This window comes from Callithrix jacchus, chromosome 5 (genome assembly GCF_049354715.1).
Source record: "Callithrix jacchus isolate 240 chromosome 5, calJac240_pri, whole genome shotgun sequence".
Taxonomy (NCBI): Eukaryota; Metazoa; Chordata; class Mammalia; order Primates; family Cebidae; genus Callithrix; species Callithrix jacchus.
In genome coordinates, this window is record NC_133506.1 from 80,592,190 (window position 1) to 80,614,804 (window position 22,615).

Sequence of the window (22,615 nt, forward strand, 5' to 3'; positions counted from 1 at the left end):
GCCTCCAGCCTGGGCATTTTCTGCCCATCGTCCAGGCTCAGCTGCCAGCGTTCCTCTGTCCCTGCTTTCCCTTGTAGATTGAGTCCCAGCCGGCATGACAGTCTCATTTTTCACTGAATGCTTGTGGTGAATGCTAAACTGTAATCTCTTTTTGCATGCTTCGGTTCCAAATTCATAACTGGAGGAGCAGACCCCGCTGTCTGCAAACATTCGCTGTTAGCCGCTCTGCCGAGCAGAGCCAAACAGTCCTGCGATCCGGCGGCTTTTTCCCTGCTTCACACTTTGTCAAAATGCATCACGGGTGACACAAAGAAATGGCCGCTGGAAACTCCCCGTTTTCCAATCCTTTTACTATCTAATTGTTCTTCTTCTTCAAGGCTTGGCCATCCTCAAAATAGACCGGGGTCCCTGCCTGGGTTGTTTTCATTTTAAAGCAGAATGCACTACAAAAGAAGGGCCCTTCTCACAGCTCTGAGCTTGGTGCTGTCTGTTGTCATTGTCTTAGGCTCTGCTCTCTATGCCCTGCACTTGTCCCTGAGATGCCACCCCCAGCTCACCGTTACTCCAAGTGGCCATTCCCTTCCTGCGACTCTAAAAAATGTAATCCAGTGAAGTGATCCAGTGAAAAGTAAAGCAGGTCTACCCTGAAGAATCTCCTGCATCCCATTTGCACATACAATGGTGTCAACTCCTTGCAAAGAACTGCGGGCCCTGCCTGCCTCGCCCACTTCACCCAGCAGGTCTTGTGGAATTGGTGCCCTCCAGCCACACGAGCCTTCATGTTCTTTCTCAGATATCCCAAAGGGCCTGGGCACAGGCTGTTCCCTTTGCTGCAAATGCTCTCTCTCTCTCTCTCTCTCTCTCTCTCCCTCCCTCCCTCCCTCCCTCCCTCCCTCCCTCCCTCCCTCCCTCCCTCCCTCCCTCCCTCCCTCCCTCCCTCTCTCTCTCTCTCTCTCTCTCTCTCTCTCTCTCTCTCTCTCTCTCTCTCTCTCCATGGCTACCGCCTCGCCTACTCACCCTTAGTCTCAGGTCTGCAGAATTGTGGTGCCCAGTGACATTGTGCTTGGTAGAACGAGCACTACTGGTTTCATCACATCAGCTCAGCACCAGCCACACAATCTCCTGACCCAACATCTGTGATTCCACCTGAGGGTTTCTCTGACCACTCTGTCACTCCTCTTCACGTATTTTCATCATGACCTCCTCTATAAATGGCTTGTGCTCAAATCTTTGTTTCAGAGCCTGGTTCGAGATCCATCTAAGCTAGACTGCACTACCAATTTTCTCTCTTTGATGCCCTTTTAACATTTTTTTCATGCCTCTTTTAAAAAAATCTCTGAATATTTTTTTCTGTTTATGTATTTGCTTGTTCTTTTTCATTTATGGTCTTCTTCTCTTCCTAGAGAGTATAAGCTCCAGGAGAAAGGTGAATTTTCTATCTATCCCCTGCATCCAACCTGAGCCTGGCACATAGTAGGTGCCCAAGAAATGTTTCCTGAGAAATGAATGAGCTCCTCATTTACAGTGTCCTCCGATTGTCAGTCACTGCTTTGTCTTTCAGTAGTATTTCCAATTTGAGGCTCACGGCATCCTGCAAAGCTTCCCCAAAGCTCTGGCACTCCCCAAAGGAATCTCAAGGCCCTGGAGAGAAGGAAGAAAGGAAAGTTGTTTCCAGTGCTACTGATATCACACTCCAGTCACAGAGGCACCCAGAGGCCACCAGCCCTGTTCACCCAGTCTTGCAGGTGAGACGCCAACAGAAAGGGCACTTAGACGATATGGTAAGGAAAGAATTTTGAATCAATGTAACTATTGGAACTTTGGACTCTTGCCAAAAACATAACACATTCATTTCTTCCAGAAAAAAAAAAAGTATGTTTGTCTCAGGGGCCGTCTTCTGCCCTGCAGGATTTTCTCTGTGGTTAACTGAACCTGGGGTCTCATTCCTCAATCAAAGAATGAAGTTGTTGAATAGGTGACTGCTGGCAGGCATTTGAAGGAAGCCAAGTCTTCCCATGCAGCCTTCTGCTGTCAGTGCCGGGATCTTACCATACATGGGCTTGTATGTGCATGTGCATTGCTCATAGGTTTTGAGTGCATATGCAGCGTTGTGTGCCACCCACTCTCACTCCTTGTCCACATTCCCTAAGCTTTGTCCATCCGTCTAATCTCCCTGGATCCAGGGCACCAGACACTATATCTGTTCATCACTGTGTCTGCAGTGTTTCTCATAGTTAACTCTACACTTTGGACACTATAAATACACAGTGAGGGAAAGCATATACGTATGCATGAATTCTACTTCTCCCAGAGGAAGAACCACTAAAACTCTTTGGAAGAGTCCTGAAGCTCATTAGGACTGAGCAGAGTCTTCAGGAGCTCTCTATGAAGAAAAGCAACAATGAATAGCCCACTAAGAAAAAATTATAGTGTCAAAGCACAAAGGACCCATGGCATTTAAAGTGAAACACGTGATGGCTCCTGGGTGATTTCTGCACAGGCACCCATGGCTTAGCTATAAACAGATGGACTAATTTCGAGAAAACTTCAAAATCAGTACATTATTGCCAGAGCTGTGTTCTCTGCCAAAGATGTCCAAAACACTTTGTGATCACGAGAGGCACACCCGGGCTCCTCTCATAGCATGCCGAGTCACCCGGGGGGGCCCATCCTAGGAGTCGGCTCAGAAGAGGCACTCCACCAAGGAGACTGGAGGCTGCAGAAACTGCCTCACGAATTGAGTGAGATGATGTATGTGGAGGCATTTTGTAAGCCGTAAATCTTTTTACCCGCACTGCGTTTTTATGATATGATAAATATTATTGCTAAGTGTGTTCAGTGGATAATGAGTCCCAGATGATGCCCCATTGGGGAAAAAAAATCCATGTGGTCAGAAAGCCCAAGTGAAATCCTTTGAAAATGTCAGCTAGATCCTGCTATGCCCCTACTCAAAACCTTCTGGGGGTTGCCATCTCATGCAGAATCAAATTCTTTTTTTTTTTTTGTCATTGTTTTCTTTTTGTTTTTTATTTTAGAATCAAATTCAAACTCCTTACCATGGCCCAAAAGTCCAGCGTCACATTCCGGCTGTCACCTCAGCCCTTACCCTGCCACTCTCACTACTTTCTGTTGCCACCAAGCTGACCTTCCTGCTGAGTGGACCCCATCAATCTTACAGTTCCTTCTTAGACATCCTTCCTGTGAAATCCACATGGGCTGCACCACAAAGGATGCTCAGCCTCACCAATCCTTAAGGAAATGCGGATGGAAACTGCAATGAGATATACTCATCAGGGTGTATCACGCCTGTTAGGATGGCTAAGAGCAAAGTAAACAGAAAAGAACAAGTGTATTAAGGATGTGGAGAAATTGAGAGCCTCAGGCACTGTTGGTGGGAGTGTGAAATTGTGCAGCTGCTGTGGAAAACAGTATGGTGGTCCCTCAAAAAATGAAACACAGAACTACCTTATATCCAGCAATTCCACTTCTGTGTACATATCCAAAAAGAGCGGAAAGCAGACCCCTTGAACAGATATTTGTACGTCCTTGTTTACAGCAGCATTATTCATAGTAACCAACAGGTAGAAGCAACCCAAGAGTCTACTGGCAAAAGAACAGATCAACACAATGGGGCATATCCATACAATGGAATATTATTCGGCCTTACATAGAAGAAAATTCTGACATACAACATGGCTTAACCTTGAAGACATTATCCCAAGTGAGATGAACCAGTCAAGGCCAGGCACAGTGGCTCATGCCTGTAATTTCAGCACTTTGGGAGGATGAAGCGGGAGGATCATGAGTTCAGGAGTTTGAGACCAGCCTGGCCAACATGGTGTAACTATTGGAACCTTGCCTCTACTACAAATGCAAAAATTAGCCAGATGTGGAGGTGCACGCCTATAATCCCAGCTACTCAGGAGGCTGAGGTGGAGAAATGCTTGAACCCAGGAGGCAGAGGTTGCGGTGAGCTGAGATCGGGACACTGCACTCCAGCCTGGGTGACAAGAGTGAGACCGTCTCAGAAAAAAAAAAAAAGTTAAAAAAAGGACAAATACTCTGATTTCACTTGTATGAGTTATTTAGAGGATTCAATTCATAGAAACAGAAAGTAGAGTGGTAGGTACTGAGGGATAAGGGGTGGTAGGAATGGAGAGTTAGCATTTTAATGGGCACAGAGTTTCAGTTTTGCAAGATGAAAAGAGTTCTAGAGATAGTTGTACGACACTGTGAATACACTTAATGCGCTTAAAAATGGTTAAAATGGTACATTTTATGTTGCATATATTTTACTGCAATTTAAAAAAGAGCATGGGGGCATCAAGGGTTTAGTCCAGCCTTCTGGCTTGTGGGCAGTAGAAGAGAGCTGTGTTCTTGATGGGCCTGAGCCACCAATGATGGCTGTGTGGCCACAGCTTGCCCTGTCCCGACAGACACCAGTTCCAACGACCTCTCATCTAACTTTCAGGTAATGTGACTGAATGAACTCCATCAGCAGATCATTTGCTGGTGCTTAGACCAAGCCAATACTGCTAGGATTAACAAGAGTGGCCTGGCAGGAAGCATCAGATCATGAATCACTAAAGTCAAAGTTGTCTTCAGTCTGTGGCCAAAATCACCGCCCACTGGATTAAAGGGAGAGAACTACTGATGAAAGCAGCAACATGGAAGAGTCTCAGAAGTGCTGTGCTGTGTGAAAGAAGTCAGACGCTGGAGTACTGACTCAATGAGCCCACTGAAAAAAATGAGAACAATGGCTGCTAGAAATGAGGGAATGGACGGACCATGGGTGTGGGGCTGGTGGGAAGGGCCATGAGAGAAGATTCAGGAGTAATGGAAATATTTTGTATTTTGATGAGGGTTTCGGCTATGTGACTGTATTTTTAAAACTCATCAAACTGGACACAAGATCTATTCAGATATGCTTCACTGTATGCAAATTTGACCTCTAAAATAGAACTATAAACAAATATTGAGCTCTAGCTAATGCTTGACACGCATGCTGAAGTATTAGGGGTGAAATGTACTGATGCCTGCAACTTACTTGGAAATGCATCTAAAAATATGGTGAATTGGCACATGAGGAGAGATGTGTGATGAGAAAAACAGTGGCAATTGTAGAATCTAGTGGGTACGTATCTAGCAGGTGTGTATCTAGTTGTTAACAATTCTTTCAACTTTTCTGTGTGTTTAAAACTTTCCCCATAAAATGTTGAGATGAATATAATTATAGAAGTTATAGTTTAAGACAAATTAAACTACTTAGTCCTTATAACGTTGTAGGATCAGAATATTAAAGCAGTATGGCCATTTGGTATCAGCTAAAATCGTGGTTCTCAAACTATGTTCCCTAGAAGTATTTCAGGGATCTCCTCCCCGTCAGGCAAAATAGCTCTCCTTTAATGAGTTTTACATACTGGGGTCCTCTGTAAGATTTTTGTTTCAAAAAAAAGGTCCATTACTTGAAAAAGTAAGTGCTTCTCAATACCATGTTATATCAGCATTTGAAACAGACAATTTGAGTAAGACTGCCACTCGAATTGCTGTGCCTCTGCATTGCTGGTCTTCAGACATCAAAAAGCAGTGGCATCTACCCCATGATTGGAATAATTTTGAACACCCCCACACATTTTCGACTTGGCCCCTATGCCACTGATCTGCCCATTGCCACTTTAGAGTTAGCACCAAATCTAACAAATCCAGGTCAACAGGTCTGTATTTAAGTGGAGAAAGTTTTTCCACAATAGTACATTGTCTGAAATTTTTATTGAGTGTTCAAAATAGTAAAAGAAACACTTAGAGGGTGTTTTTGTTTTTTTGTTTTTTGGGTTTTTTTTTTTTTTTTTTTTTTGCCATCCAAGTACAATTCTCTTTAAAAGAAACAATCATCACTGGGGCCTCCCATCTTTCCAGCTGGAGAAGATGCTCTCTCCTGGTAAATGAATGGCTTCTGGATATTTCTTGGATACTCATACGACTTAACTCCAGGAAGGGAAAGACTGCCGCGATTGTGCCAACATTTGTGCATCTGGTCTACTTGAAAATTCCACTTACTGTTGTAAAGGGATAAGTTGGCATTCTGGTATCTCAAACATAAAAATTTTTAAAAATCACAGTGCTTAAAATCCATGATGAAGCCCAAATAGAGTGCCACATGTTAAGGAGGAACATCATTGGCTTATACGTTGGTATCTCCCACCCTCTCCTGGGGCAGTCCCCTGAAAAAGAGCAGGGGTCAGGTGGCACCCCCACTTCCCACAGAAAAGCTGCTGTCACATGGTTTTCCTATAGGAATGTGCACGTGGAAAACGAGTGGAAAGCAAGCCGGAACAGATGTCTAATATCATTAAAGCTGGTTCAAAAGAATCCAGATCTCAGTTTGGTATATTAATGCTCTATTTATCTTTAAGCACAGATGGATATTTTTATTGGTATTACTTTGTTTATCTGGTTTTAAGAAAGGTTAGTCCAGGGGGCAGATGCCTCTGTTATGAGAGTGCATTCCTGTGAGGGAGTTAGAAGAGAGAGGCAGCTTTTTTCAGTAGAACTTTAATTAGGAAAGCCAGAGTTGTATATGTTGGCAGCTCTTGCCCGATTTAATGAGACCAGTTGCAACAACAAACAGAAAGACAAATAGGACATTGGTGAGCCTAGAGTTTCCCACCTCTTCTCCTCACCAGCCGAAGAGAAAAACAACACAGCACCACTGCATTCCCCAGTGCAAAATAGACCATGACAGAATCTAAATTCTCTAGAAAGGGATGCTTCACAAATAGACCGCTACCACCTAAGATAACCAAGAGCAATAGATCTGTTACCAGGGTCTTGGTTATGAACACGTGGACCTTCTAGAAGCTTCTGGGTAAAGTGATTTCCATGTGGCTTCTGGACTGGTGTGGCTTTTATTAGATGATAGCCTGGGACCCTGGGGGGGATGCCCAGGCTCTGTTCGCAATTGTTACCTCTAAGTTTGCTTTTACTGGAGTTGATCTCTAATTTAGTCTCTCTTCGTGGAGGAGTTAAACAGGATTATGGATCCACATGTCCAGGAAATTCCTTCCTGAATTGGATTAGGAGATTTCATTTGCCTGATGGATCTCCCAGAAATAATTGCTAACATGTACTCAATGTGTGTGTCTTCTTCATCAACAGCATAACTCTTTATTACTCATCTTTTTGTTTAATCTTCCTTCTGCCATCCTCTTTAGACATGTACATATGCAACTGTAATTGTACAGAGAAAAGAGAAAAGGTTTTAACATCCAAAAATTTGGGTTTGAGAGTCGTTTCTAACACACGCCTTGGACACACACTTACCTGCTCCCTCTAATAATTCTCCTACCTTTAAAATAAGAATGAGGCTGGGCACTGTGGCTCACACCTCTCTAATCCCAGCACTTTGGGAGGCTGAGGCTGGTGGATCACTTGAGGTCAGGAGTTGGAGACCAGCTTGGTCAACATAGTGAAACCCCGTCTCTTCCAAAAATACAAAAACTTAGCTGGGTGTGGTGGCGCACACCTGTAATCCCGGCTACCCAGGAGGTTGAGGCAGGGGAATCGCTTGAACCCAGGAGGCAGAGGTTGCAGTGAGCTGCATTCCAGCCGGGGTGACAGAGCGAGACTCCAACTCAAATAAAAAAACAAAGATGTTTCAAAATCCTAAGAATGAACGTTCCTATCCAACTCACCTTACAAAGTTGTTGTGAATGTGCAAACTCATTGCGTTCCCTTCAGAACCTCACTCTGCCTCTTGGACATCATATTTCTCCTTCCTCATGCAGGCCTCTTCTTAGTTTCTCTTTTCCCTTACTCCAGGTATCCATCTACTCTCTCTCCAAAGCTCCTCATCTTTCTACTCTGAATTTCGTCTCTTTCAATCTTAGTACCCCTGTCTTCTGCTACTGCAGAGACCTCCCCACTGATCTGCCTGCCCAGGTATCTTCTCCTGGTACATCTGACACACACTGATCTAGGTACACCTAGCTGATCCAGGTGAACCTGCCTGATTCAAAAACACACTTCTCTATGCAGTGGCTTTTAATGGCTCTAAATAGCATATTATCTTAGTTCGACATATTTTGCTACATAAAAAATAAGACACAGACATCTCAGCCCACTGTAAACATCCCCTGGAAGACTCACTCCACATTTCCACTATGATTTCTCCAACCATTCCCCTTCAAACAAGGTGTGCTTTTGCCAATCTGAAACCCTGTCCACCCATTCATATTGCTGTCAACATTCACCCTTTGCTTCTGCTGCCAGGGGTCCTTCTTGCCAAAACACCTTTTGGATTCCCCTCCTCTACATGTTCAGGTCCTCTCAAAGCTCAGCTCTAATGCATCCTGTATGAAGCCATTCCATTTTCAACGTCACAGGAAGCAGTTCTCCTCTTTACCCCATTATCTGTACCTCTCTCGTTGCACTTATTTTCACTTTCCCTGCCATTTGTTTAGTTATGATAGTTATTTACTGCATGGCTGTTAGTATAATAAAGTCCATGAGGGTGTGTCCTGTGTCTGATTCATTTTTCAGCACCTGGAGCAGCTAGCACACTATGGACTCTGTGTACATACACCATATCAAGATGTGCCATTTTGAGCCTGAACAAATGTCTACTACCATGAAGCTGGCATGTCTGTACATGTCTGGCCTTTCCAATGCCAATTTGCATTAACAAAATGAGGTGCCCTCTGGAAAATAACCTATTATAAAAGAGAGAAGGTGAGGCAGAAAAGCTTGGCCGCATAATAAAACCTTAGTCATAGCAGTCATGGCAGCAAATGCTTGGATTTTTGAGTACAGTATTATAAGGTTTGCCTTTCAGCTTTGTCTGCTTGCCCAAAAACTGTTTACTAAAAAAATCACTGGAACATAGCAGGGCAATTTTTAAAGTCCATATGAAAATGCTGGAAATGGAGAGAAAGCATTCTCCTGACTGTACAGAATGTGAAAAGCTCTTGACCCTCAGAGGTCTCCAAAGGACATGGGACTGTCACTTTGGTGACTTGAGGATGCAAAACTCTGATGGAAGCAGGAGAAATGAGGAAAAAAATGCAGATGCTATGCAAGACCTAACAATTTATTAGTGAACTCATCTGAGACACCTCTGGAGACCCCCCCAGAAGTAATTTGTGGAGAGCAGGGAATTGCAGAGCCTAGAGATCCTGCAATAGCAGGTAGAGATGAGAGCAAAGGAAACAGATAGCATACTGCAGGAATGAGGAGATAAGAGAATTCAGTGATGTATACAAAGGAATTTGTCAAGACACATACAGTCCCCAGCTTCAGGTTGTAATGATGAATTGGTTCTGTGGGTTTCTCTTGGTTATAGAAACACAGTCTCACAATCTTGGGTCTTGTCACTCTAGAATTAACCTGTCTCCCAGGACCTCCGCTCCCTCTTACATTAAATTTTCCACTTTTTTTTCATCTTTTTCTCTTTATGTGTTACATCTATTTGCATCATCTCCTCTAAAGCAGCTATAAATATGTCTACTGAGCCATGGGGACCCAAGTCACCAGTCACAAGGACCTTTTGTTTGTCATTGCAAATATTGGCTATCAGATATGAGCAAAAAGAGAAAAAAAACATGATGTATGTCCCTGGAGTTTGGGAACTGGTTGAAACGGTGGTAGGAGAGAGGGAGAGGAATTGGAAAGATAGACTATCCTGCTTAACTGCTCCTCATTTCTCATGCCCGATGATTATTAATTACATTTGTGCATTGATACAATTTGCTAGTTTTCTGAGTAGGCGAATTGCGCTTAGTCATCTTGGCATTTTTAAATGTAAATGAAAAATCACCCAGTGCTCTGAGCCAGAAGCGAGAAAGATAAATAACACCAGGAAGCTGGTCGTTGCCCGTCTGTCATAAAATTTCATTAGTTTTGACAGCCTGTACAACAGAAGCAATGAATGAATGCTAACTACACTTCCTCGTCTGTCCGCTCCCATAAGTCACAGGTGCTGCACAGGCCAAAGGAGGTGGCCTTGATGGGGTGCTGGGATGAAAAGACACTGAAGCACTAGCAACTACAGAATGCAGAATGCACAGAAGACTTCCACCGAGGCTGAGAATCTGAGCAGGTGGGGCTGAGTTGAGTGTGGTTTCGTGAAGCCATGTCCCTCATGTTCATTCCTGGGCCCAGAGCCTCCCAGGCCACGTGTGACAGCCTCACTCATCTGCATTCTCTTCTAGGACTTGATCATTAGGGAAATATTTCTTGGTACTTCCATGTGCCAAGCACAGCACTGACTGCTGAAAATGGAGGAATTCATGTAATAAATAGGTCAGAGGGTGATAAGTGCCAGGGAGGAAAACACATCAGGGAAAGGGAGAGGAGTCCCGGGCCAGGACTAATTAAAGGCAGTGGAGACTTTGGAGCCAGGTGGGTATTCGAGTCCCAGAAATCAAGGACAGCTTCGGGTCCAGAGTCTCTTGTGATGACAGACACAAATGAAGATAAAAGGTGCTTCTGCTTCCTCTTCCCTTCTCCTCCCTTCCTGAACAACTCAGCCTTAAAACTATCAATAGAGACGCACAAAGTCACATCTATGCAGGAAAGGGAGGAAAAGATGGTGTTCTAAGAGTATCAGAGTCCAAGCAGGGTGAAAAGAGCATCCCTGGGTCGGACTGGTCTCACGTGTGTTGCCTGAGCCTGAGTTTGGGTGTTAAGAACCTAGCAAGACGAGGAGGGTATCTGTGCTTGCCTGTGGGTGACAAGCCATGGGGACTCAGAGTGTGAGCAGGAGAAGAGAGCGCCCCCTAGAAAGACAGTGAGGCACGGGGTGTCAGCCCCAGCAGGGTGAGGAGATCACCAACTCACAGAGTGGCTTAGAGTGGGGGATCAGAGGCCCAGAGGCAAGAAGAGAACTTCTACAAAGGCATGTCCCGGCCTGTGGTCCAAGCAGGGTAAGAAGGCATCACACATGGGACAATGTGGTGCCGAGTACCCAGATCTGAGCAGGAATAAAGATGGTGCCTCTGCGAAGGAGTGGACTGGGTAAGCTGCAGGGTGAGGAGGGTGTCCACCTGGGGAAGGGTCAGCAGCAAAGATGGGCAGGGGAAGGATCAATCAGATCAGTAAATAAGGAATGGGGACCTAGTTTCTCACTCTCAGAGAAAGGAGATACTCACTGGAGACAGAAAGAAATCTAAAATAAAACCTGTATGGTTGGATTGCAATGGGAGGAATCAGAGTGAACACACAGTTTTCAATTATATACATAGACATAGATGTAAATACAGATGTGTGCACATTCCTTTGCCATGCCCTTTGAGAGAGCTTCAGAGCAAGGACAGCCAACAGAGATAAGTGTAACTTTCTCACTGGGTGGTTGAGCTGGTCACATAAAAGCCTAGAGATGCCTGGCCGGGCACGGTGGCTCATGCCTGTAATCCTAGCACTTTGGGAGGCCGAAACGGGCAGATCACAAGTTCAGGAGATTGACACCATTCTGGCTAACATAGTGAAACCCTGTCTCTACTAAAAATACAAAAAATTAGCCAGGCGTGGTGGCACAAGCGTGTAGTCCCAGCTACTTGGGAGGCTGAGGCAGGAAAATGGCTTGAGCCTGGGAGGTGGAGTTTGTAGTGAGCTGAGATCCTGCCACTGCATTCCAGCCTGGGTGGAAGAGGGAGATTCCATCTCAAAGGAAAAAAAAAAAAAAAGCCTGGAGATGCCTGCAACATCTTTACTATCATAAAGGGAGAAGCCACCTGAGAATGGGGGGATGACATGGAAGAAGAAGAGTTAACAGACTGAATCCCAGTGACATCATTTGACTCCCTAGATTCAGTCATGACTAAAACCTATTCTGTAAGTAAACACATTTCTTTTGTTTTCTTTCCTGTTTTAAGCCAAGGTGAATTGAATTTGTCACTTGCAGTGCAAGGAGATTCAATTATTAATACCCTCAGTTAATCCTCATGATTGATTTTAACTGATAACAACCTCATATACTAGGGCTGATTCCAAGTCACCCTAGTTTTTCTTAAGGCATTCTATCCAGCCATTCATTAACAAATATTTATTATACATCTACAACATGCTTGGAACTGTTCTAAGTTCTTGGGTTATGTAGAGAAAAAATGCTGGCAAGAACCCTTGACCTGTGGGATTTACTGTAGGAGAGGAAGACAAGAAACAAGAAACATAAATGAAATAAGTAGAAGGGTTTAAATGCCTGGTGAGGGTGAGAAAGAATTTTAAAGTACAGTATGGTAAGGTGGTGACAAGCATTCTGGTATAGGAGGTGGGACTTGCTTTTTTTTTTTTTTTGAGATGGAGTCTCCTCTTGTCCGCCAGGCTGGAGTGCAGTGGTGTGATCTTGGCTCACTGCAACCTCCGCCTCCTGGGTTCAAGCAATTCTCCTGCCTCAGCCTCCCTAGTAGCTGGGAGTACAGGTGCACCATGCCCAGCTAATTCTTGTGTTTTTAGTACAGGTGGAATCTCACCATGTTGGCCAGAATGTTCTGGATCTCTTGACCTCATAATCTACCCACCTCAGCCTCCCAAAGTGCTAGGATTATGGGCATGAGCCACCGTGCCGGGCCGGGACTTATATTTTTAAGTAGAGTTGTCAGAATAGAATACAGTGAGAAGCTTACTAACTGAATGAATATTGAAAATAATGGAGTTTGACTATATAAGGAGGAAGAGCATTCCAGATGGCAGCAAGGGCTTGGGTAAAGGCCCTGAGGCATAAGCATGTCTGGTGTGTCCAAAGAACAGTAAGAAGTCCACTGTGGCTGGAGCAGTGTGGGGGCGGGGCAGAGAGCCACTGGCTCTAGAGGAACAGGTTGAGAAGGAAAGGGTAAGGTCTTAAGGGCATTTTAAGATGTCAGCCTTCACTCTGATTGAAAGGAGGAGTCATCACATAGTTTTGAGCAGAAAAGTGCATGGTCTTAGGTGTTAAAAGGATCGTTCTGGCTGTTAACAAAAACAGGATAAAGGGGATTAGGTCAGGAAAGGTGAGAGCAGAGAGAACAGGTAAGAGTAACCCAGGTGAGAGATGCTAGTGGCTCAGACCACAGTGATTCCAAGGAGGAGTTAAAAATAACTTTAGGGTGTTGGGCCTGAGCCACTATAATGATGAAATCGCTATTAACTAAATGGGTGATGCCACAGCAGGAGGAAGTTAAGGGTGGAAGATTAGGAGATAAATTCTCAACGAGTTGAGTTTGAAATGTCTATTAGACATCCAAATAGAGATGTTGAGTAGCAGTTATATGTAAGGATTTAGAGTTCTGATAATAAATCAGAATGATTTTATTAAACTTTTGTAAATGTTTGTTTACAAACTTAGCTGATATTTAACAGTTCATTGGAGATCAGTTTCTAAAAACAAAATTACAAAGATCAAGCTGTTTTTTTGTTCACAAACCTTAGTTTGTAATTCCCAGTGCTCTTGACTCCACTGCACCTTCCTCCACCAATGGTTCTCAGAGTGTGCTCTCAGCACCCCTGGGGGACTCCAAAACTTTTTCAGAAGATCTGTAATATCAAAATCATTTTAATAATAATATGAAGACCTTCTTTCTCTTGTTTTCATTCACATTCTTTTGTGAGTATATGGTGGCTTGCTCCAGAGGCCACATGACATGTGATATCCATAGATACAATACAGGAACAAATATGAGAATACTGCTGTCTTCTACTAGACACACATTTCCTAAGATTTGCAAAATGATAAAACAATGCCCCTCTTCTTGCTAACAATGTTTATCTTGGTAAATATGGTATTTTTAAAATAATTCATTTAAACTTTTTTTTTAGATGGAATGTCATTCTGTTGCCCAGGCTGGAGTGCAGTGGTGCCATCTTGACTCACTGCAGCCACCACCTCCCAGGTTCAAGTGATTCTCCTGCCTCAGCCTCTCAAGTAACTGGAATTACAGGAGCCTGCTTCTGCTAAAAACACACACAAAAATTAGCTGGGCATGGTGTTTCACCATGTTGGCCAGCCTGGTCTTGAACTCCTGACCTCAGGTGATTCACCCTCCTCGGCCTCCCAAAGTGCTGGGATTACAGGTGTGAGCCACCGCGCCCTTGTTATTTTTAAGCAAAGCTTTCAAAATGTTAATATCTAGTATAACCAGTCCCAATATATTTAGTGCAACTAGACAAAAAGTTTTTGGGGTCCTCAGTAATTTTTAAGAGTAGAAGTAGATCCTGAGACCAAGATGTTTGAGAACCATATTATTCTGTACCCTGCCAATGTGATTCTCAAGAGACAGCAGGTTTCAGTCACTGATGGTGCCCTAACTCCCACAAACCCTCCTTAGGTTGTCTCTGCTTCAGTAAATGTACATTCATGCACATGCAGGATTGTCTACAAGCTAAATGAAGTTTAAAAATAAAACTGATCTACTGTTATTCAGTCTTCTTTCAAAAGACCTGTCTGGAGGTCAGCGATGTGGGTCACTAAGTTGATGGGGTTTCCCTAGGACCACGAGACTCAGTACCCTGTTCAGCCAGCCCAGTCCTCACACAAAAAACATCTCCCTTCTCCATGATGAGCTTCAGGTTTGGGTAAAATGGAAAATTAGTCTTCACAAAAAGCTTTCCTTCAGAAAAGGAAATTGAGAAAAATTAATCCAGTTTACTTCACAGCTGGCCTCCCAGATGATCTAGAGCAAATTGCCCCACTTCCCCTCAAACCCTCCTCTGTAAAAATTAGTAACGGGATGGAAATAATCCTCTCATAAACATCAACATCCAAAACATAAGGATTAGTTGTAATTTTGGCAAGGAAAATCCCAAAATGAATCAAGCATGTTAATGTTTAAGCTATGTATAAAATAATAATGACTTAAGACAAATACAAATTTATAGCATGAGCAATTTTTTGGTCCCATGCAGTATCTTTAGTCTTTTCCTGTTGGTTTCGGAATACGTATTTGTGGCTCTTTTTAATTACATCTTGTATCCTTATGACTTTCTAACCCATTATGACTTTAGTAATAACAGAATGATATGGAAGAGGACCTATGGCCTAAGCAAATAATTCTCTCCAAAATAAAGTTTTCAGATTTCTTTCCAAGAAAGTAATAAAGTGATGAAATGATTTAAAAATCCCCTACCTCCCCACAATAGTAAGTATAAACCACATACACACATATTAGTTTATTCTGAAAGTAATATGTCTTAAGAATAGTGTAAAGTTTACTTTCAATACAAGAAATTTCTGATTCAAAAAACCACATTCTGGCCGGGTGTGGATGCTCAGACCTGGAGTCCTAGCACTTTGGGAGGCTGAAAGGGGTGTATTACTTGAGGTCAGGAGTTTAAGACCAGGCTGGCCAACATGGTGAAACCCTGTCTCTACTAAAAATGCACAAATTAGCTGGGCATGGTGGTGCATACCTGTATGCTAGCTACTCAGGAGGCTGAGGCAGGGGAATCACTTGAGCCAGGCATGGTGGCACATGCCTATAGTTCCAGCTACTTGAGGAGGTGGAGGTTGCAGTGCACTGAGATCGAGCCACTGCCCTCTAGCCTGGGGAACAGAGAGAGACTTCTTTTAAAAAACAATCACATTCTGTTGACAGCATACAATGCAGGCTCTTGCCATTTTTAGCTAAAATATTAAAAAAAGGAAATAAATCACCAAAAGGACTATCCACACATTCCTAAGAGAGATGGACACACAACCTAATGTCAGAATCTGGTAGGAATCACCATTTGCTATAAAATAGATTGACAAGAGCAAGAATTTTGCCTCCTGAAGCAGAGATCAACTAAAAGGTTAGATATAAGTTAAAACTTTAAATGTAAATTGGCTTAAAATATGAAATCCAATCATATGTTGCTTAAAAGAAATATGAATGTATCATAGTAGCACACAGAAGAAGTAAGTGATAAGTAAAGGAAAAAAAAGAAGTGGTCCCAATACAAATATTGACCAAATTCTAGACTAAATGTATGCCACTTATAGAGCCATAAATTGATACCATCTTTTGTGTGTTCAGTTTAGTAATATGCATCAGTATTTAGCTTTAAAATTGGGTATACACACTGACATTTTTCGATTTTCATAATTTATAAGAGAAGTATCTACATTTATCAGATAAATGTGGGAAAAGATTGCTCTGCAGGGATGTTCATCCTAGTCTTCTTTCAAAAGACCTGTCTGGAGGTCAGCAATGCGGACCACTAAGTTGATGGGGTTTCCCCTAAGGAGTTCCACAGGCTGACACGAGTCCCAGTACCCTGTTCAACCCAGCCCAGCCCTGACACAAACAGTGTCTTCCTTATTCTCCACTTATTCATGGTGAGATGATCTGGACCTTCTACATTGACCCCAAACACTTTCCCGTACCAGCAGGGGCCTGTCACCATTAAAGCATTATCTTGCTTCCTATCTAGCACTTTCTACTTGTGCAGTGATCATTTTGTAAATTGTCAAGTATATCCAACACACATACATGCACATCTGTACACATGTATGCAATCACACACAGAGAAAAAGCCTGGAAATAAAAGAGACCCAAAATATAACGGCAAAGAATTTGTGAAATATAGCAATGCCACATTTGAATTTGAAATATCAATATGAGCACAAAATATGTATGTACATATATTTCCTAGTTCTGTCCTCTGAAGGAACACTGACATCTCAATAACAAAGTGCATGAAGCTCCCAGATCTGCATTCCTAAAAACCATTACCCCTAACACAAACCAGGGGTCCTTAGAGAAACATTCAGGGCAGCAAAGTCTTGCTGGATCAGAAAGCAAAGGAGTGTTTGGGCTAGCAGGATTGTGAAAGAAGGTCCCAGAAACTGCCTGATGAATGTTGGTAATAGATATCAGAAACAAATGCTTGGTGCCACAAAGAAAAATTAGCACTGAGACAAAGGATCTTTCAGCAATGCAATTTTTACTTCCTGGACTGCAGGAAGGGTACTCTCCCTAGCCATTGTGCCACAAGAGTACAATGAACAGAGGACAACAGACAAATTTATTTCTTACGTATTTGGGGTTGTCCTTACTGCTATATCTGATCTCCGTTGGCTGGAGCCAGACCTCACAATCTGCACTTAAACCTGACTGGCTAACAACTTAAAACTCTTTTAAACAGGTAAAAGCAATGGAGAGCTGGGACATGCCTGTGAGCACATCCAGCACAGATACCTTTGTTAAAATACAAGGACATAGAATGTACTATGTGCCTGTAAGCATGGCATGTTTAACAGCTACATAGGATAGTGCTTAACAAAGAATTATTAACATACTTATTCTTTAACAAGAAAGGAAACTTTAAAAAGGAACTTTTCTACTTCCCACAATGAAGCTCCCACTGGCCATATGCAGGACAATTTGAGTGTAAGAGAGAATAATAATTACACTTGAATAAATAAAAATCCATGATTTTATAGTTATAATAGTAGAGAAGAAAAGGAAAATTACTTTGGCTTAGATGAGAAAACTATAAAGACAAACAACAGCAACAAAAACCCTGAGTATATAAAAGTCAAGGTGGTGGTTTCCTATAAGGAAAGGAAGAAAGAACTGACTAAAAGTTAATGCAATTCACTCTACCTGTTTTATGGAAGTTTCTCTTTGTAGCTATTTTTTAAATAAACAAACAACAACACTAGTGAATTAAATCTGCCACAAAATAATCTATCAAATGGCTAGAAAGGCGAAAGATCAAAATTCCATAGTTGATGGAGTTACTATAGATGATTTTAAATCCTCTTCCTTTTGTTTTTCTTTTTTCTAATTTTCTACAATAAGTATGTATTACTTTAGTAACCCAAAAGTAATAAATCTATGATGTAACCTAACACACATAATGTACACAAAGTTGGCAGAGGCCACACAGAATAGAATAAACCATGTATCCATCACTCTTTCATGATTTAATTATACACACTTCTATTTTTTCTCAATCTGTCTTTCCACTTTATTTCTTTTTTAGAGATACTATAGACAGAAATTTAGTTACAGATGCCTGGATTAAGCACAACTCTTTGGTTAATATGCTTGAAATACTTTATACAGATCTGAGTTTCGTCTTCAAAGCAATATAAGAGAAGAAGATATGAAAAAGTATGAGATTGCAAATAATGAGATGTAAATTTTTTTTCAATACCAAAATATATCTGGGACTCCTCTTCAGTTCTTCAGAGTTGATGGCACATTTCTTCACGAGCTTCAGTAGCATAAATCTTTAAGCTTTGAGGATGAATTTCATTTTTGGAAACAACCAAAAATCATCCAGAGCCATATCTGATGAATAAGGTGGTTGATGAAGCAGGAAATGATATTTTGGTTAAAAATGAGGTGCAATTGTAGAGTGATGAGATAGGAAATATAAACTAGTTCCGAAATAATTCCCAAGTGGAATTCTTTAAGCGTTTTGAGGCACTTTGGTGAAGAAAACGAAAATGGAGAGTCTCCCTCAGTGATTACTTTGAAAGAAGACTCATGCATCATTATCATCCCCTATCCATTTCTCTCACCCAAATGAGAATAAAACAGCCTCTGGCCCCATACATCCTAACCCACCACCAATATTGCCTGGGGAAACCCCCTCACTTGGTACAACTGTGTGCTCTCACTTGTTGTAGGAAATAGTTTGAAATTCTCTGTCTTCTTCTCAAGGAATTGAATTCAATCATTCATGGTGGTCAATTCCTCTACACTGAATTTTAATTAGGGGATGGGCTTCCTAATTTCCCTGGCCAGGATTGTTAGTAATTATTCCAACATCTCCTAGGCTCTCATGAACTAAAATCAACCAAATGATACGTAAAAAATCTCTGGGTTGGGTGAGCTCTTCCTAAGTTGAAGTTCTACTCCTGAAGTCATCTTTTACCCATAGTCTTCTCTGGGGATCTGCAATCTGGGGGCCAGAAGAGCCAGTATCATTCATGCCAGAACATGCCTCTTACAGCTTTTGTCTCTGAGCAGTTTTTTCCCCGGTCAGAGATCCAGTCCACCAGTGTCTCAGGATAGCCTTTCCAGCAGCGTGCTCAGAAGCAGAGATGTGAGAACACCAGCAGAACAGCAGGCCTAGTCCCACAGTCTTTGGATTCTGTCAAGAAAAGAGACCAGGGCCTTGCAGTGTGGCTGACCCGGATAGGGGAAAAAATCACACCAGGTTCTGAAATCCATCTTCTCCACTCAGTAAACTTTTAAATGCAGAATGTCACAGCAATAGCAAATGAACACTAAGTAGGTAAATTTCAGCCTAAAGATCCAGTCATGTTGTAAAAACATCAAGTTTGAAAAACAATATACAAAGGAATGAGTGAGGAGCATGAGACAGTAAAAGCCACATGGGCTGGAAATTCACTTACCTGGGCTGAGTTTGTACTATTGGTTGAACTTGGTGCTAGTTTCAGCAAACAGAATTAATTTCAAAGTCTCCTTTTTTTTTTTGACAAACTAAATTTATAAACACAGCTATTTGCTAATAAATGTGACCTTTGAATCACATTACTCTAAATACAGACTTACTCTGTGTACAGGCAAGGGGCAGAAAGCCTGGAGAAAAGCCTTGAAGGACCCAAATAAGCTCTCTCCTTAACCACTCAGACTTTAACAGACCTCAAATGGCCCATTTCTGCTGAAGACTTCGCCCATTCTTCCACTGATTCAGAAAATCCCTTTTTAGTCTCTTGAGTAGCTAGTATGCATCAGGTGCTAAGTGAATACTGTGGATACAGAAATTAATAGAACACAGTCATTGTCTTCAAAGACTGCATTTGCAGCCACAAATAGCCACACTTACACAAATGTACCTTGTGTACATTATGTGTGTTAGGTTACATCATAGTTTTTTACTTTTGGGTTACTAAAGTAATACCTACTTATTGTAGAAAATTAGAAAAAAGAAAAACAAAAGGAAGAGGATTTAAAATCATCTGTAACTCCATCAACTGCGGAATTTTGATCGTTCACCTTTCTAGCCATTTGATGGATTATTCTGTGGCAGATTTAATTCATTAGTCTTTGTTTGTTTATCTAAAAAATTGATACAAAGAGAAACTTCCATAAAACAGGTAGAGTTCTATAACATTTGAGAAATACAGTGTATACATTTTCTGGATTAAGTCATACTTTGAAGGGGAATAGATCCATCTCACCTGTGACGAGAGTGACAGGAAGGCTTCGAAGAAGTTCACTTTTGATTTGGTCCTGGAAGGATGGTTATTATTTGGGCAAACAAAGAACAACTGGAGATCATTCCAAAAACAGCAAGAAACATAAGTACAGATAAGGAAAAAGAGAGAGCAAATTAATATTTATTAAGCATGTAATGAGTACAAGGTACTCTGCTACCTCTAAAGGTAAAAAGGAAAAAAAAAAAGTAAAGCAAGTTTAATCAGAATGGGTTATTAGCTTGTTTATAAAGGAAAATGTTCATAAACTCAAATGTCTGTGGTATTGAAACTGCATAAAGCAGAAAGTAGTAGATAATAGATTATACTACAGCCAAATAATCTTTAAAAGACTGTCAGGCCATTCAAAAGCTTTCTGTGATTTCGACCCCAAATGTAGGAGTCAGGTGAAAAATAAGGGAGAAAAGATAGTTAAAAGTATTTTTATAAGTATCTTGAATGCCCAAATTAGACATGTGTAGTTTGAGTTGAAGTCATTGGAAGTTAAATTTTTGAGGATGGCCGTAACTCTTGCGGGATGTTTGAGACAGTCACATAGCAGCACGGTAGATATACTGATAGACCCAAATGAGAGCCGATTGGAGAAAGGAAAGCCAAGTATGTTTCCACATGGGCTTTGGTTTAACATCTATGTACTAAGTAGTGTTTTCTTTGCTGTTTCTGATTCCATTGTAAATTGTATTATGGCATTCCCTGTTTGCTTTCTTGTTCCCTTGACACTGACAGCAGCCTGTTCACTTCTGTCTGCCATACTTTCCATCCTCTTCCCTATCTAAAATTCATTTCTGCATCTCATAATGATAGTAGTGCTCTCAGCTCTTTACATTTATGGGTTAATGAAAGTGACTGCTAGCTAGTGCCTAAGACAATGTCTGAGTACCTGAGACTGAGTATGGTACATTATAGGTGCCCAAAAACTATCTGTTAAGTAAGTCTCCATTCCACAAATAATGCAAACAAACAAACAAAAGCACCTAGCGGTTCAATAAGTTGCTCAAGGTCACACTATCATTAATTTCTGGAGCTGAGCTTCCACCTCAAACAGGAACATCTTGATCATGATTCCACATCAATTGTTTACCTGTTCCAAAGATGTTCTTGTTCTCCTTCTGCGGTGCTACCATTCTTTCCCTTTTTATTTATCGAGTCTTTGTATTGACCTAGCTTAGCTTTTACCAATCCTTATCTCTTCATGAGTCACGTAATCCAAACACTTCTTAAATGTTTCCAGAGCTCAATGACACGAAGTATCTTCTCTTATTGGGAGCACTCGATGTTTTTGCATTTCTGTGTGCTTGAAAACATTTTGGGTTTGGTGTCTCCTTTTTTTCTGAAACTTTATCTCCTAACTGGTTTCTGGGTTATTAAACCTGAAGTTATAAGAACCAGAAAATCACTCACTGAGATACAAATAACAGTGGATGAGATCATTAAAAGGTGAGTGAGAGGAAACTGGTCAGAATTCCAGCTCCAGTGTGTCTGACATGCATCAGAACACACACACACACACACACACACACACACACACCTCACACACACCAATCTCTGCCAACAATTAGTCTTCTGCCACTGCCAGTATGGGAAGCCATCTGTTTCCTTATTCCTGGCTGTATACTTAGCACTCTTGGGCCCTTAAGTATAAGATTGATTGATTACATTATTGCAGATGTTATTGAAGTTTCTAGAGGTTCCTAGCAATTTTCTGAGTTTAGGTACTTGTCATTTATCTTTCTTCAATAAAGTGCATGGTTTTTGAAGGTGATAACCATATTTTTTTCATACAACAATTTCTCTTCCATTGACACTCCCCAGCATATGCCAAAGCACATAGAGGACACTATTTAAACACTCCATGCACACCCATACACACACACACGTACACACACACACACACACACTTGCACAGAAATAGTGACCTACTCGTTTTCAAACACTAGTTATTGAAATTATTCTTCTGGCCTAGACTTTTTCTTCTATTGATTCACTTTCTTGTAAAGGTTTCATTAAGAAACTTTATATAGTTCAGCTGTGAACTGTTATTTGCAATAACATCAAGAAAAGAGTGAATGCCTTAGCTTTTTAATTTAATTTTATATTCTGCAGTAAATGACTTTTCTTTTTTCTAGCCTATTTGAACCAAAGACCTCATATGCCATAGCTCCTTCCCAGGCATTCAAAGACTGAATTAGACAAATCTACAGGAAGCAACCAAGATCATAATTTTATATATTACTAGAAAATATAAGTATGAGCATCTAGTGTACATCAGGTAAGTTTATCTTCACTAACAAATACAAGATATAGTCCCTTCACCTTATGAAACTCTTGAACTTAGGCCGGCTGCGGTGGCTCACACCTGCAATTCCAGCACTTTGGGAAGCTGAGGCAGGCAGATCACAAGGTGAGGTGATTGAGACCATCCTGACCCACATGGTGAAACCCCATCTATACTAAAAACGCAAAAATTAGCTG

The 22,615-nt window shown here is 41.6% G+C and overlaps 1 long non-coding RNA gene across 4 annotated transcripts; it reads right to left on the reverse strand.

Annotated features, from left to right (window-relative positions):
* Positions 1 to 983: 983 nt before the first annotated feature.
* LOC118153728 (uncharacterized) lies at positions 984 to 21,657 on the reverse strand. Of its 4 annotated transcripts, XR_008481510.2 has the most exons (7): positions 21,225 to 21,657; positions 20,108 to 20,197; positions 19,479 to 19,675; positions 18,109 to 19,053; positions 15,376 to 15,508; positions 13,394 to 13,503; positions 984 to 7,227 (listed from the first exon to the last, which is right to left on the reverse strand). It is a non-coding gene; the product is annotated as an uncharacterized LOC118153728 (long non-coding RNA). The 4 variants fall into 4 exon arrangements; XR_004743238.3 differs by having other exon boundaries at positions 19,479 to 20,197; XR_008481509.2 differs by having other exon boundaries at positions 20,108 to 21,657.
* Between the last annotated feature and the right edge of the window lie 958 nt (positions 21,658 to 22,615).